This window comes from Brachyhypopomus gauderio, chromosome 2, assembly GCF_052324685.1.
Source record: "Brachyhypopomus gauderio isolate BG-103 chromosome 2, BGAUD_0.2, whole genome shotgun sequence".
In the NCBI taxonomy this organism is placed as follows: Eukaryota; Metazoa; Chordata; class Actinopteri; order Gymnotiformes; family Hypopomidae; genus Brachyhypopomus; species Brachyhypopomus gauderio.
In genome coordinates, this window is record NC_135212.1 from 42,769,796 (window position 1) to 42,786,242 (window position 16,447).

Consider the following 16,447-nt stretch of genomic DNA (forward strand, 5'->3'; position numbering starts at 1 on the left):
GTAGTCTGTCTGGCTCCAATAAGTAATTATGACAGCCTCCAGAGAACAGGAGAGAACAGGGCTGTGCACTTGGTCCCTGACAGTGTGATGGGAGTTACAATAGCCACAGACCTTCATAGGAACAGGGGTTCAGGCAATGTTATGTGGGATTCGTGTTCACTCTGTAGATCCCGTGCTCTGTTACCCTTCTCAGTGGCATGAGCGAGGTTTCTGAACAATATCCTACACACAACCCCTCCATGTCTCGTAAAAGAGAGAGGTACATAAACTAAATAGCTTGATGGTTTATTTTAGAGGAGCAGTCCCATAATTTGTAAGGCAGTGTTTCGAGAGGGTTCAGCTCATGTTTCATGAGTTGTGTGCAGCATCGTTTCAACATCAAAAAGCCTTTTCCGCTGTCATTGTGTCTATCACGTACAATACAAGCCTAAGCTCTTCTCCAGGACACCAGGGGCTCCTTTACAAGTTGTATCATGTTTAAAAGTGTTTAAGTCACCCAAGTATTCCCCAGGTGCAGATGTGAATTCAGTATCACATTGCTGAGATGAATTCATTGTTTGGTTTTGGTCAGGTGATTTGTAACGGGTGTTGTAGATGGCCTGTGGTTTACCAAGCGCTTCAGAGACTCTGGAAATGCCATTTCCCGACCCGACTGCTGGTCCACAGTGTCTCCCTAGCAGGATACCTGTGACTCTGGAACATCTGGCTCTGAAACGTCTGGCTCTGCAGCGCCGAATAACCTTATTCCAGATTTTCCTCCAGATTTCGTTGTCCGGAGCAGTGGGGTCACCCGTCCTAAAAGGGCTGGCAGCTTTTACGAGGCTGTTTCCTCTGTCGCCAGGTGGGTTCATTTACCCACATGACTCAAAGCCATTTATCTTTGAGGGAACCAGGGTCCCCAGACTTTTACAATAAGACATTTTAGCTGCTGTGTGTATAATGATTATACTTTGACCCGTCATGCATTTCAGAGTGAATTAGTTACTTTTCTAACAATGTAACAGACCTGATACACACGATCCAAACAGCAAGTACACACTGTGTTGTCTGGACAATGTTTTAAAACATACGAGTGTAATTAATTTAGAGGTCATAAACATGCCCAACCCCTTGCCCACCCAAAACAGACACAGACACACAAAACACACACGCACCCACATGTACACACATTGTCTTTATGCTGAAGAGGAAATGTTACACGTTGTAAATGTTTCTGTCTATAGAACAGGCTGTGGGATACAGTTTCAGCAGCAGACTTTGTGTTTGAACTACTCTGGCAATTAGCAAGGGATAGACTTACTGCACACTGCTTACACAAAAGCTAGAAAGAGATCGAGTGAGGGAGAGAATGAGTGATAGAACGAGTGGGAGAAAGCAGCCGTCCTCTCCTCTCCATCTGTCTGTCCTGTGGGACAGGGTGTTGTGTGAGTTTCAGTGGAGTGTGTGTGTGTGTGTGTGTGTGTGTGTGTGTGTGTGTGTGTGTGTGTGTGTGTGTGTGTGAAATATTTTTGGGTGGATGGGAAGTAAGTGCACATTGCACTCCACTACAGTAGTAAATTTTGTTCACGCATGTTATTGTACAGGTTCATACATGTAATCATCCTGTGTTTGAATGTATACAGAGAGAGATAGAGAGAGAGAGAGAGAGAGAGAGAGAGAGGGAGGATAGGAGAACATTAACACAATTAAAGGATTTTAATTAAATCTACCATAGCCTTCTGGCATAGTGTTTAGGCTGGCTGTATACCTGCTGTAATTCACACTAATCCTGTCAGTTTTCATTGTTTAACAGCAGAATGATACTCTCATGGTGTCACATCCTAAACATACATATTTACAGGAACAAAAACTGTAGTGTGTAGTGTGGAGCAAAAGAAGGTGCAAATGTGTGTGTGTGTGTGTGTGTGTGTGTGTGTGTGTGTGTGTGTGTGTGTGTGTGTGCGTGTGTGTTATGTTTTACCCTCACACCAGGTTATGGGAGATTGATACAAAGAGAAAGAGGGCCTTGTTTGGGGTTACAATAATATCCTGCACAGATCAGTACATGATTGACTCTGTTAGTCCTGCTATCAGTAGTGTTGACCTCTTGGTGTTACTTAACTCTGAGATCCTGGACTCAAACTACCCAACCAGCCCAGTATCAATCAATCAATCAAATTTTATTTATATAGTGCTTTTTACAACAGTTGTTGTCACAAAGCAGCTTTACAAGTGCCGAGTCCTAGTCCCCAGTGAGCAAGCCAAAGGCGACAGTGGAAAGGAAAAACTCCCTAGTTTTTTTGCATGAGTTAGAAACCTTGAGAGGAACCAAGACTCAGGGGGGGAACCCATCCTCCTCTGGCCGACACCGGTCACCATGACAACAACAGTACACCAGCCAGCTTCAGAATTGACTTTTATATTGTTACATTTGATCCAGTCCTACCATATTATATTATTATGGCCCAGAATGCAGCAGCTGCATGCACTTCATAGCCTGTGGTTGCTCATCCTCTTCCATGAGTGGTGACACACATGCTAGCTGTGACACACGTGCTAACAGTGACACACATGCTAGCAGTGACACGTGCTGACAGTGACACACATGTTAGCTGTGACATACGTGCTGACAGTGACACACATGTTAGCTGTGACATACGTGCTGACAGTGACACACATGCTAGCTGTGACACACGTACTGGCAGTGACACATGTTAACTGTCACACACGTGCTGGCAGTGATACACATGCTAGCAGTGACATGCTGGCAGTGACACACATACTAGCTGTGACACACGTGCTGGCAGTGACACACATGTTAGCTGTGACATACGTGCTGACAGTGACACACATGCTAGCTGTGACATACGTGCTGACAGTGACACACATGTTAGCTGTGACATACTTGCTGACAGTGACACCAGGGTTGCCAACTCTCACGCATTGAGCGTGAGACACACGCATTTGACCGTTTTCACACGCTCTCACGCCACTTCCGATATCTCACGTCGAAAAAAAATATCCAGTTTATTTACCTCAGATCCACATGTCCATTTTACGTTCGCCACCCCCCCCCCCCCCCCCCCCGCTCAACAACTATCGTTCGCCACCCCCCCCAACACCTTTCGTTCACTACCCCCCCCCCCCCCCAACACCTTTCGTTCGCCCCCCCCGTTCAACAAAATACACTCGCCACCGGCTCCAGGTTAAAATCTCACTCCAAGCGAACGTCAAAAGTTGGTAACCCTGGTGACACACGTTAGCTGTGACACACATACACATGCTAGCTGTGACACACGTGCTGGCAGTGATACACATGTTAGCTGTGACACACGTGCTGGCAGTGACACACATGCTAGCTGTGACATACGTGCTGGCAGTGACACACACATGCTAGCTGTGACACACATACTGACAGTGACACACATGCTAACTGTGACACACATACTGACAGTGACACACATGTTAGCTGTGACACATACTGACAGTGACACACGTTAGCTGTGACATACGTCCTGACAGTGACACACATGCTAGCTGTGACACACATAGGCCTACTGACAGTGACACGCATGTTAGCTGTGACACATACTGACAGTGACACACATGTTAGCTGTGACATACGTCCTGGCAGTGACACACATGTTAGCTGTGACACACGTGCTGGCAGTGACACACATGCTAGCTGTGACACATGTGCTGGTAGTACTTCCTGCTCATTGTGTAGTGCTAAAACAAGTGACTCACTGGCGTAGGAGTGCTAGCAACCCAGTGAAACATAAGGGGAGTGGCAGGGCTCTGTGGTAGTCTGACACAGAGACACCAGATCTCTGTACTGTAATCTTACTCTACACTGCACTTTAGTGTAAACTATCCTACTAAACATTACTCTTTAAACTATCCTACTGTACATTACTCTGTACTGTAAGCTATCCTACTGTACATTACTCTATTGTAAACTATTCTACTTTACATTTTACACTCAACTATTCTACTGCACATTAATCTATTTTGATGTACAATACTCTGTACTGTAAACTATTCTACTGTACATTACTCTTCATACTAATCTCCTGTATTGTACATCCAGCTATATTCGAATCTATTCTAAAGTATTGTTTATGTGATTTAAAAATGTCAAAATGTCAGCGTCTCTACTATCTGTTTTATGAGGAATAAAACCTCTCACTGAGTCTCTTACCTGCTTTAAAAATGCCAGATTTACTGCCTTAAACGTGCAGCCAGCTGGACTGGTGTTTGACGGTTTACCCACTGTCCACATGCTACTGTTTTACCCACATGGAAACCAATATCATCTTTTGGAACTGGCTCACAATGAAAACACTGGCCATCTGTTTAATGAAGTTCAGTTACAGGTGTCAGCACTAACTAACGCATGCACCAGCAGGGCCCCGGTTTAGCCGTGTGGTCTGTCACAGTTGGGAGAAGATGCTTCAGGTTCTGGTCCAGCTGGACAGGTTCAGTAGCTGTGAGTTGTGACCTGATGTCAGTGATACATTCACTTTTGTTTATCTGCAATGCTGCAGGACATGAGATTGGCTTCATTGTGAACTACATTCTCATTCTCCTTTGTCCATCCTCAGATGTCCATTCTTCTCTCAAGTATCGCTGGGGTGGTTTCTTGTTTTTACTTACTTTTCTTTTATTTTTGTGTTTATATTTATTATTTCTATTTTGCTAAACATGATCTTTATGTATGCAAATCATGATTAGTGGTGTGTTAACCCTTTAGACTCTAAGACAAGTTCTCCCATCAGTCCACTTGGGTGACCATTACCGCCTCCCAGTGGACTAATGGGAGAACTGCACTAGTTAAAGAAACCGAAGGGGCTAAATGTTTCATCTGTTTCCATTTTTATTTGGTATACTAAATCTACTCTACAGATTCACACTGTGTGTTGCTGTATTTCAGGAAAGAGGTAAATAAGACAGAAACTTAAAAAAAACATTCAATAAGGCAAATGTGAAACAGAAAGTAGAGCATGCTGAGAAAAACCAACAGGTTTGAGAAAGAATTGAAAATAAGAATAAAAAAACAAGAAACTAAACAAAGAGCAAAATGTGTAGAATGTGTGATTCCCTTTCATTCTGCCCATGTCTCCCTCTCTCCTTCTCTCCCTTTCTCTAATAGGGGTTGTGTTTGCTCGTGTGTGTGTGTGTGTGTGTGTGTGTGTGTGTGTGCATGTCTGTCTGTCATCATCTCAGTAATGCGTGTCTTGGCATGGGGGTGTGATCAGTTTTGTAGCGTGGCATCAGGCAGGTCTTCCTCTCCTCTCCCGCTCCGCCAGTATGTTCCACGTGCCGAACGTCTCTCACGTTCCTGAGGCACACGCAGGCGTGTGGCTGCATCGACTCAGTGGACATTCCTCAAGCATGCTGGGGGAGCCTGGACGTGTCTGACAGATGACAGAAGGCCCAAAGAGCAGAGATTATCCAGGAGGAGATTACCATTAGACTCGTGAGTCAAAACACAGCTATTCACATACATATAAACACACACACACACTCATACATACATACACACACACACACACACACACACACACACACACACATACATGCACACTCACACACGCAGACATTAGTGACTAAACAGGGAGGCAATGTTCATGAAATGGAGAGACTTTGACATTTGTTCTTAATTGCAGTCAGTGTCAGAGGTGAAAATACATTCATGTTCTCACTTCTGCATGAAGGAAAAAAAAAAGAAACTATTGAAAATGAATAATCAGATCAGCAGAAACACCATTTCCACCATCAGATATCAGACCCAAACTCTCATTTGTGCACCATGTGTTCACAGTCATCGCATCACCCTTCTTTACATGACACTTGTATTCCAGTCTAATCCTTGAGTCTATAAAGCCTCTTTAACATCTGTATTACTGTTTTGTCCCTTTGATTTCAGTCCATGAGACTTTCAAATGGTTCGTTTTGCTTGCAAACCAAAAAATGCAATATATGACAGTCCCAATGAGTGTGGGTATACTTCTAACCTAAAATAAACTAATGTTGAAAAGACAAAGCTGCCTGTGGCTGTTGCAATGAGACACAGGGTCCCGCCCCCACACAGCCTGGGTCAGTGATGTCACAGTGGACCAGGAAGATGGTCAGATCCCTCCACTGGCCTATGGGCTGCTCTGGAACTAAATCTCTGGGAAATAAATCTTCAAGCTCTCCACCATGTGCTCCACAAGGGGCGAGCTACTCCTGATCCTCTGATTTGTCCGGTCAGGTGATATGTTTGCACCCAATCTCGCATGTTTTAGTGAGACCACTTCCTTGCATGTCTTAGTCAATGAGACCCCATATGTATATATATATATATATATATATATATATATATATATATATATATATATATATATATATATATATATATATATATATTAGGAGTGTGACGATACACTCAGCTCAAGACACTAGACGAGACACGATATTGGGTTCACGAAAACGACACGACACGAGATTTTAAGAACACTAAAATGACAAATTATATGACTGGACAACTCACTTTTATTTAACTGTGTTAAACATGCATTTTGACATTTTTATTATAACTCTTAACATGCATTATGTAAGCATGAACTTTTAATAAACTTCTTCCTCTACAAATAGAAATTAAAATAAGATTTCATAAAAGTTTTAATAAAATAAATAAAATTTAATATTTCTCCTTTTTTCAAGCGCAAACAATATTGCAGTGAGTGCCCGCTTCATAGTTGCCAGGTTCGCGGTTTTCACGCCAAATTGCGCTTGTTTGAAAATCCAGCCGCGGGTAAAAATTTAGGGGTCGCGGGGTGCGGTTTTTTGGGCTACATTTGAGTTGGGATACCACAGGAGTTACAAGTCAACACTAAGAATCGATCGCGATATAATACTCAATTTACACTCGCCACCCCCCAGTTTTAGACTGACTTTGTGCGGGACATTTTTTATAGGACCTGGCAACCCTGCCCCGCTTATCGACGGGGTTAGAGACAGTATAGAAAAAAACGAACAATGTTCTCGTGCGTACAGCGTGAGAAAGAGCGATCGCGCTGCCTCAGCTTATCGTACACAACACTCCACAGTGCTGCCACTGCTCCTCCGCGCACCGCGCGAAATAAAAGAAAAGTAACTCTGATCCGTCGTTAACCGGACCCGTCGTTAAGAGGGAACTCACTGTATTATGTGCAAAACAAAAAGTTTTTCTCTGTCAATACAGAGTTCAAATGGTGCAAACAGAGCCTGACCAAGTATGTCACTGAATTTGCTGCAACTACACTGCCATGTTCATTTTTAAGAATATTAGCGTCCCCACACTGCTCCCCATATCCTTCGCTGTCTCAACTTGCCAAAGCGCCGTTCTGTCCCTGCTACCTCTGTTCAAGTGAGATATGTTGATTTGAGTACCAGGCCCGTAGCCAGCATTGTGATGGGGGGGATCTTTTTCCCCCAAAAGTGGAGTGAGGGGGGGGGGATCGAACGAACCCTTCGATCCCCCCTGGCTACGGGCCTGAGTACTGAGCTGTGGTGCTGCTGTAAATGTATCTGCATCGTGCTCGTATTAGTCGCGGTGTACGGCATTATTTTCATACAGTGTTTGCATATGGTCCGCGTCTTATCAGTCACTCTCTTGCCATTTATCATTTCCGCCGGGTACCCAAAACGATGTGAAAGTGGCGGGGGCATCTTCGATAGTAATACCTGTATTTTCCGACGTCATTCTGGCTGCTTGTTGGATCACAAATCCCGCGAGACAGATTTTTAACGCGACGAGAAATCTCGCTAAGTTACGTCTCGCGACACCCCTAATGACCGCGGAATGTTTTTTGTGAATCAAAGTCTTTGATGTTATGAATTGAATAATCTAAATGACGTCACAATACATGACGTTGTTAAATAGTAGAATTCCGTTTCTATAGTATCGACATAACACAACATAACCGAACGTATATAAGGCCGCACGGCAAGGCAGTCCACACCAGTAAGATATTTGTTGAGAAAGAGGAAACCAATTAATACAGTAGTGGACAGTGGAGAGTGGTATAAGAAAGAAGATGGACTGCAGTATACAGACTGAGATGGAAAGTGAAAATCTGAGAAGTGGACAGGAACAAACAATGGATGACATACAGACGCTGAGTGAACGGGAGGAGACGTTCAATATGAGAATTGAGAATATAATATCTATGATGAAGAAAGCCACAGATCAAATAAAAACAGAGAAAATAAAAAACAGAGAGATGGTCAGTGAACACAAGAAGATAGAAAAGGAGTGGGCAAGAGAGAGAGAAGAAATGAAGAACAGACTTAAGGAACTGGAGGATGAAAAGAAGGTGAAGCAGCAAGAGTGGGAGAGGGAGAGAAAAACACTGACGGAATGTCAGAAAGACTTGGAGAAGATGAAGGCGCATGTAGAACGTCTTCTAAATCTTCTAGTAGAGCAAGAAATGAAGAGGATGAGGGGTGAAAGGAAGAGAGATCAGAAAGAGTTGAGAAGGGATTCATGGCGCCTGAAGATGGAGCAAATGGTGGCTAGAGTGTTTGTGAAAAAACATGGAAAACCTGAGGGCTCTGAGAAGAGAACGCTGGGACGATGGTGGAAGAGTTGGAAGAACCCTGAGCACTGCAGGAGCCAGGAGAGCAGCGTCCAAGAGGACCAAGACCAAAGCTCAGCCAAACTCTCGTCCTGTCCCGGCAGAAGCAACCCAGAGAGTCAGAGCTCTGCAGACCGAGGGAAGGAGACGAGAAAGAAGAGCAGATGGCAAAAATGGTTCAAGCGCTGAAATGGAAGGTTAGTAAACGAACGTGTGCCCTAGAGAGATTATAAATAATATTATGGCATTTCATAATAATAATAATAATAATCAACATTTTATGAACTTATTCATTTTTGTTTTATTCACTGAAATTCAATGACAATACACCATGTACACACCATGACTAGCTTGCTGGAGCCTCATGCTAATCGCTGGCACGTGAGCTATGTATGTTTAAATAAACAGTTGTTTAAATTGATGTTCACGTACTCAACTAGTATTTTATATCTTTTCTTGCATGCTTCTACCCAAGACGATTCCATACAAGCGCCTAGGAGATGGTCTGGGTTGCCATTGGATGTGCTGATACCCGGGTTGGATGTGCCATTGCCTCAGAGGACGTGCTGATACCAACTCCTACCAGAGTTTCACCATCTGCACTGAAGGGACTGTGACTACTTGGCCTGGAATGAGAACCATGAGCACTGCAGGAGCCATGAGAGCATCGTCCAAGAGTTCACCTGCCGCTCATCACGCCTCCCCTTCGCATCTATTTAAGCTTCCCCCTCACTCTTCCGGGTTGTGAAGTATTGGTGCCATGCCACGTACCAAGCGTTCTCTCAGTGTTACTGCCTCCCGGTGTACCGACCTCTGCTCTCCTCCTAGACCTCGTCACCCGCCTAGTCCCTCTGTACCGCCTGGCTTCTGTCTCACCGGCGTGACCCTGGGCTGTCCTGACCACGATTACAACACTCCTGCACAACACACCTTGAACGGAGTAACTGACCTGTTTGATAGCTCTGTGATCATTGTTTCAATAAAGATGGCTATTATCCGCACTTGGATCCTTGTCTGCCTGATTAGTACATTACAGAAGGATTAGTAAACAAAGCTGCTTCTTTTAATGCCAAATCCATACCTGTCAAGTCTCCCGTTTTGGCCCGGAAACTACCGTAATTTACCCCTCTATCCCGTCGTCCTCCCGTATTAATATTTTCCCGTAAAATTCCCATATTTTAATAGAATATATATCTTAAAAGCATTCAAGTGCCTCTCCAAAATGAATTATGTCGCTAGCCTCGCGAGAATGTCAACCTGCAGAAGCTCGAGTGTCAGTTCTCGCAAGATTAGCGCTGACAGCGAGAACAACCAACCCGAAATACTAATCAGAGATGGATGAATGTAACGTGAGAGAAGGTGTTCCTACCAAAAATGAAGACTTCGTGTAAAATATAAGGGGTCCTGGACCTTGATTGGGCTGGTGGGAATGCTCGCAGCAACCAGCGGAAAATTTCCCTTATTTTTAAATCAAAAACTTGACAAGTATCTACTTTGCTGCCAGGGTACTCCTTTTCTAATGTAATTCATTCAATTGCATCTCATTACTCCTTTATTTAAATGTACGGAAGCCCTAAGAGGACGTACACTGCAACTTATTTTTAATTCGCTTTCCTCAGATTTTATTTTTTTAATAATCATTTTCCAGAATTCCTGAGATAATTTTAACTCGTTATAACGAGAAAACAACAATAGTTTTCCAGAGATATTTTATTTGTTATTGTATGAAATTCCGATTCCCACTGCTGGTCTCACTCACATGGTAACTGTCGCGCTTTGATCCTCTTTCACCTTAGCGCAGTGTGTTCGTTGATTGCAAGAGAAAACACTACCAGTCTTGTCTTTTAACCTTTTATTAAAAGTAAATAAGAAAACAGCGATCTCTGGAGAGAATACACACAATCCTAACAACTCTACCCTGTAGCTCTGTGTGCAGGTCTCTACCTGAGACACTTTTCCTCCTGCACTATATAATGTGTGCAGGTCTCTACCTCAGACACTTTTCCTCCTGTACTATATAGTGTGTGCAGGTCTCTACCTCAGACACTTTTCCTCCTGTACTATATAGTGTGTGCAGGTCTCTACCTGAGACACTTTTCCTCCTGTACTATATAGTGTGTGCAGGTCTCTACCTGACACACTTTTCCTCCTGTACTATATAGTGTGTGCAGGTCTCTACCTGAGACACTTTTCCTTCTGTACTATATAGTGTGGCCTGGGTATGAGCCCCCCTCATAGGAGTTGCACGTACATTCCATATGTTAAACCTACAGCTTTTTCTCTCTTATTTTAGAAGCGAGGTCTTCGCTTGCTGAGCTTGTCAGATTGAGGCCACACAAACAGAGCCATCTTTGTGGTGTATAGTATCCTGTTTTAAACTGCTTTAACACTGCTTTAAAAATGAGAACATCCACTAAACATAGCTAGACAATAATCTGTGAACCTTTATTTGGCAAGTTAAATTGTGTTTTCTTAGCAGACTCTAACTGTATTTCCTACCAGAGGCTATTGTCTGGATAATTATCAGTATTAATTATCAATAGTATATTTCTTTGTTTCTTTGATTGGGTATTATTATTACTGGTTTAGGCATACACTGGTGTTTTAAAAGTCTTTGGAAAAGATGTACACACAGGTTAATTGATCCTGAATCATGTCTCCAGCATTTGTGTTCTAACTGAATTACTCAAATTCCCATATAAGATGTTGGAAAAAGACTTTAAACATTAAAAGAAAAAAAACATCAAACATTAAGAGACTTACGGTTGGTTAAGCTTGAAGAGAGACGACAGAACATATCCAAGTATATACCCCAACAGTGGCATCAGCGCTGCTGTGATCAGAAGCTGAGGTGTCGTCACTGTCCGGATGGCCTCTCCTACCAGGATGTCAAGGATAATCAACGTAAGCAGCGCTACACTCATCCCCACCTGAAGGGGAAGACACCGATCGGTCCGGACTCATCGCTCACATCTTCCCTATGCTTTTGTTCGTGTCTTTCAGCCTTCTCCTTACCCTGCTGAAGAGCCTTGCGTGTTGGGGTGCGTAGTGTCTGATGCAGATGCCAGCGGCGCAGGGCAGCGTGGTCATGGCCAGAGCCGTGGCTATACCAGCGTAGGGTATGGCCACGGCCACGCCAGAGAAGCCCTGGCTGTAGACGTAGAGCAGCAGGGGCATCGTGCCCAGCGCCAGCAACGTGGAGAAGGTGGTCATCATGACGCTGTAACAGAAGGACACGGTCCAGTGATACAGCAGAACCACGAACACTCTGGGCGTATCAAGCGCTGGGATTTAACGCTCGGCGCTGGTTTCATTAGTACATTAGTAACATTCCCGTTTTACAGTGTTTGGCAGATGCACCTGTCCAGTGTGACCTATATACGGTGCAGAGGCGGTCTTTGCATTGAGGCGTGGCTAGGCAACTGCCTTGGGCCCCTCCCACTGCAGCCCACTGTAGGGGCCCCCCTGACTAGCTAACTTATTTCTCGCATATTAATGTTGATGGGCCCCCTAGCAAAATTCGCCTTGAGCCCCCAAATTGCTAAGTCCGCCACTGCCCCATTGGCCACCCCTGTTATTTATCCAAACAAAGACGCGTTACAAAAGGAAAAATAAAGTGGTTCAACCTGAACAAAATGGTCTTTCCGGTTCATGGTACTCACTCCAGGCTTTAAAAACAGACCCATAAAATCCTTTTCTGAGTAAACTGGAGGTGGTCTTCACAACCACCAGGCCAAGCCGCACACACAGCATGCCACTGGTCAGGAACTTCTGTGCTGTCTGAACACTTATAGCCTTTGAGGCATTTATCAGACCTTTATCCAAATCAACTTACATTTGTGATTAAGGAAACAAGGGTTAAGGACCTCGTAGGGGCCTGACCAGTAACCATCTGATCACTAGCCCAGTACCTCTACATGGACAGAAATTGGACAAGATATTGACCAGCGTTGCACACTGTGGGGGAAGAAACACATATGACATGGACCCACATGTGATATGGAGGGTTTGGATGTCTAGTGCAGGTTGACAACAGTCTCCAGGGCCTGGGTGACAACGGTCTCCAGGGCCTGGGTGACAACGGTCTCCAGGGCCTGGGTGACAACAGTCTCCAGGGCCTGGGTGACAACGGTTTCCAGGGTCTGGTTGACAACAGTCTCCAGGGCCTGGGTGACAGCAGTCTCCAGGGCCTGGGTGACAACGGTCTCCAGGGTCTGGTTGACAACAGTCTCCAGGGCCTGGGTGACAATGGTCTCCAGGGTTTGGTTGACAACAGTCTCCAGGGCCTGGGTGACAACGGTCTCCAGGGTCTGGTTGACAACAGTTGCCAGGGCGTCATTGACAACAATCTCCATTCTCATATCTGGCTCTCTTTTTCTATAGTCCTCTTGGCAGTAGCAGATACCACATATTGTTTTCAGGTGGTGGACGTTGGTATATAAGGTAGAAGGGGGGATTTGGCCAGTCCTGAGATGGGCCAGACTCTGGAGGTTCTACGCTCTACCCCTGACACTTGGCCTGCCAGAACCTGCTGCACCACCAGAGCTTCTGGGACCTCAGCCACATGTGCTTGTGGGTGGCAAAGCGTTCCATCTCTGGACAAACTTTATGAGGCCTTTTCCAGGTCCCAGCATCTCCGGCAGGCACTGAGTATTTAATTACAGGCTTTCACAAGACTAATTGTGGAGAATACTTTTGGTATTCCAACAGTACGTTGCCACATGTACTAACGCGTCATTGGCATTAATTCTACCACTGTGGAACACTGTGTGAAGGCCACCTCTGTCCTGCATTGTGTGTGTGTGTGTGTGTGTGTGTGTGTGTGTGTGTGTGTGTGTGTGTGTGTGTGTGTGTGTGTGTGTGTGTGCAAATGTGCGGCTGACAAGACTAACACCATTCACAGCCATCAAAAAACTCTGGGAACCCATACATGAAAACAGCGAGGTTCTCCTACATTTCAGTGTGAATGGTGCCGAGGTCAGTGCAGCCCCATTCTGGGGACTGACTACTTATCGCTGTTGTGGCTCACAACTCATTTACTCGTTTTCATAAAATTGCACATAGAGGTGAACGTAGCTCGGATTGTTCACATCACGTTCCTTCTTCAGTTCACTCACCACTGTGTGCACACACGGTAGCACTCAGTGTCCTCAGTTCACACACTGCCGTGTGCACACTATGAATCCTCTTGTTTTATTGTATAACCCCAAAATAACCATGATGTATTTCTGTGACTCTTATTATAACATGCGTTTCATTCTGTCATTGGTATTTTTATAAAATGAAATCAAATTGTATGCAGGTTCTAGATATACAGAGTAGGGATTATTTATACCCAGTGGTATTTATACAGAGTGGATTTAACAGGTGAGGGGATCATATGTGAAAGCTAGGCTTTGTTTAAGGAGTTCACACAACAGATTAATGCAGTTAGATTATAAACCACTTGAGAGTGAGGCAAACATTCTAGGAGGTGTGTGTGAGAGAGAACTTTCTGGAGAAGGGTGTGTTTTCAGACCCTGGACCTCCCAAGACCGTGGGATCTTCACACTAATGAACATAACCAATACATAAACACAGCACACACAGATGCATGTATGGTTAGAATGCATTCACAATCTCCACTCCACCAGATTCCACCAGACCGCCACAGACAACCCATTATAAACCCAGTACCACTACATACACAATGTCAAACAACACCATATACAGACTATCTTTCTTTAAAAAAACACTTAATTATTGCAGTGTGTGTGTGTGTGTGTGTGTGTGTGTGTGTGTGTGTGTGTGTGTGTGTGTGTGTGTGTGTGTGTGTGTGTGTGTGTGTGAGACCCCCTCAGGCCAGGTCAGGCAGCATGTTATCTTCTTTTAGGTGGGGAGATTTAGGGGACTACACTCCATCACAAAGCTCACAATAATCAACCCAGAGGATAATCACACACTCACACACACACACACACACACACATGGCAATCATTGTGGGGTGTTCAGTAGAAAAAACTACATATGCAGAGTTTAATTATGAACATGGATACATAATAGTGTGGTGTCTCAGTCATCCACACTCACACACACACACACACACACACACACACACATGCACACATGCACACAAGATAAGGCAAGTTTAATTATATAGCACTTTTCATACACAGGCAATTCAAAATACTTCTTATAAATACACGCACATAGTTAACAAACTAAACTTTTACCTACTCACCCCAATCCTGTCATGCTGATGGTGAACAACACATCATGTAGATAACTCAAATCACCCAGTGTAAATCACTAAAATCACTCAGTGTAAATCATTCAGGTCACCAGTGTAAATCATTCAGGTCACTGGCATAAATTACACTGGTGTAGATCAGAGAAAATCATCCAGAGATTTGATGGTTGAATATTCTGTAAAGCTAAAGAATCAGAATGATCTCCAGGGCATCTGGACATGGTCTAAAATCTGTGTCTTCCACACCTGTCACTGGATGCTTTCCATAAGCAATGTTCTAGTTTCAGTGACCACACACAGGTCCTCCACTAAACCTTTGACCCCTATCTGCTTGAGGACTGTTACTGCTACCCTAAACGTCGATCTGCCCAGGGCAGGATGACCTTTCTGTCTCAGGCCATCAATCTGATCAGTGTGTTCTACACCAGATGGATAAAAGTTGTCTGTCTACACCGGATGGATAAGAGTCGTAATGATAAAGGAAATATACATATTTTACCAAGTTATATGTATGTTATTATATATATGTATGTTTTATGTATGTTTATATGAAATCAGTTCAGTTAACTGACTCTGATTCTATTTGGTTCAGTTTAATCTAGTTTAGTGTCATCTGATTCAGTTCTGTTTGGTTCAGTTTAATCTAGTTCAGTGCGGTCTGATTCAGTTCTGTTTGGTTCAGTTTAATCTAGTTCAGTGCCATCTGATTCAGTTCTGTTTGGATCAGTTTAATCTAGTTCAGTGCCATCTGATTCAGTTCTGTTTGGATCAGTTTAATCTAGTTCAGTGCGGTCTGATTCGGGTCCTGTTTGGTTCTGTTCAGTGCGTTCCCTAAACCTCCCTTACACCAACTTCTGGACTTGGATCTAACTGCCATCCATGTTTGTCAGTCTCTTCATTCAACTGCCTGTTGACATCCTAATCAGTGCCTTTAAATCTGACACTTCTGTGGCAATTCTCCAGAAGCTCTGGCTAAGCCCATAATGATTCCCATCAACTACATCCCATTCCCACCAGCTGTTTACCCCTCTGTCAGCTTGAGCTTGTTTTGAACAGTTTCATCTGTGCATTGAGCTGCACAGATACAGTTTGAACTGTTTCGTCATCGCATTGTCTGAGATCCGTTGGGGTTTTCTGATTGGCTGAAGTTTCTCTCCATCACTTACTCATGAACACACTTGTTGCATGTGCATTGTTTCTCTGCCTTTCAAGACCATTGGCTAGATATGTAAAGATCACGTGTTCTTAAGGAGTCTGTAATACTGAAGTGTATGTAATGGATAATAGATGGATTATCCATTACATATCAGTGGATGTCAGTTGATTGGTCAGGAGTCGAGAACTGGGACCTGTTTGCATGACTCCTCCCATTCTCCTCCCATTTTTCTTTAGGGTTTGAAAAAACACAAAGCGTACTGACTTCAGTGGAACCACAAACCTCCAAGTGAACTCAGGTTCCACTGAGTAATTTTTCTTTGCCGTACAAGGTGCATCCACCATGGATCCTGTTGTTTTTTTACTCCGGCTTTGCTGGGAGGGTCGGTACCATCGAGCCTGTGGCACCCAGAGAAGTGTGGTCGGTGTGGAGTTCATAGTGTGCTGGACTCCGTTAGCTAAATGAGCTGTGAACATACAC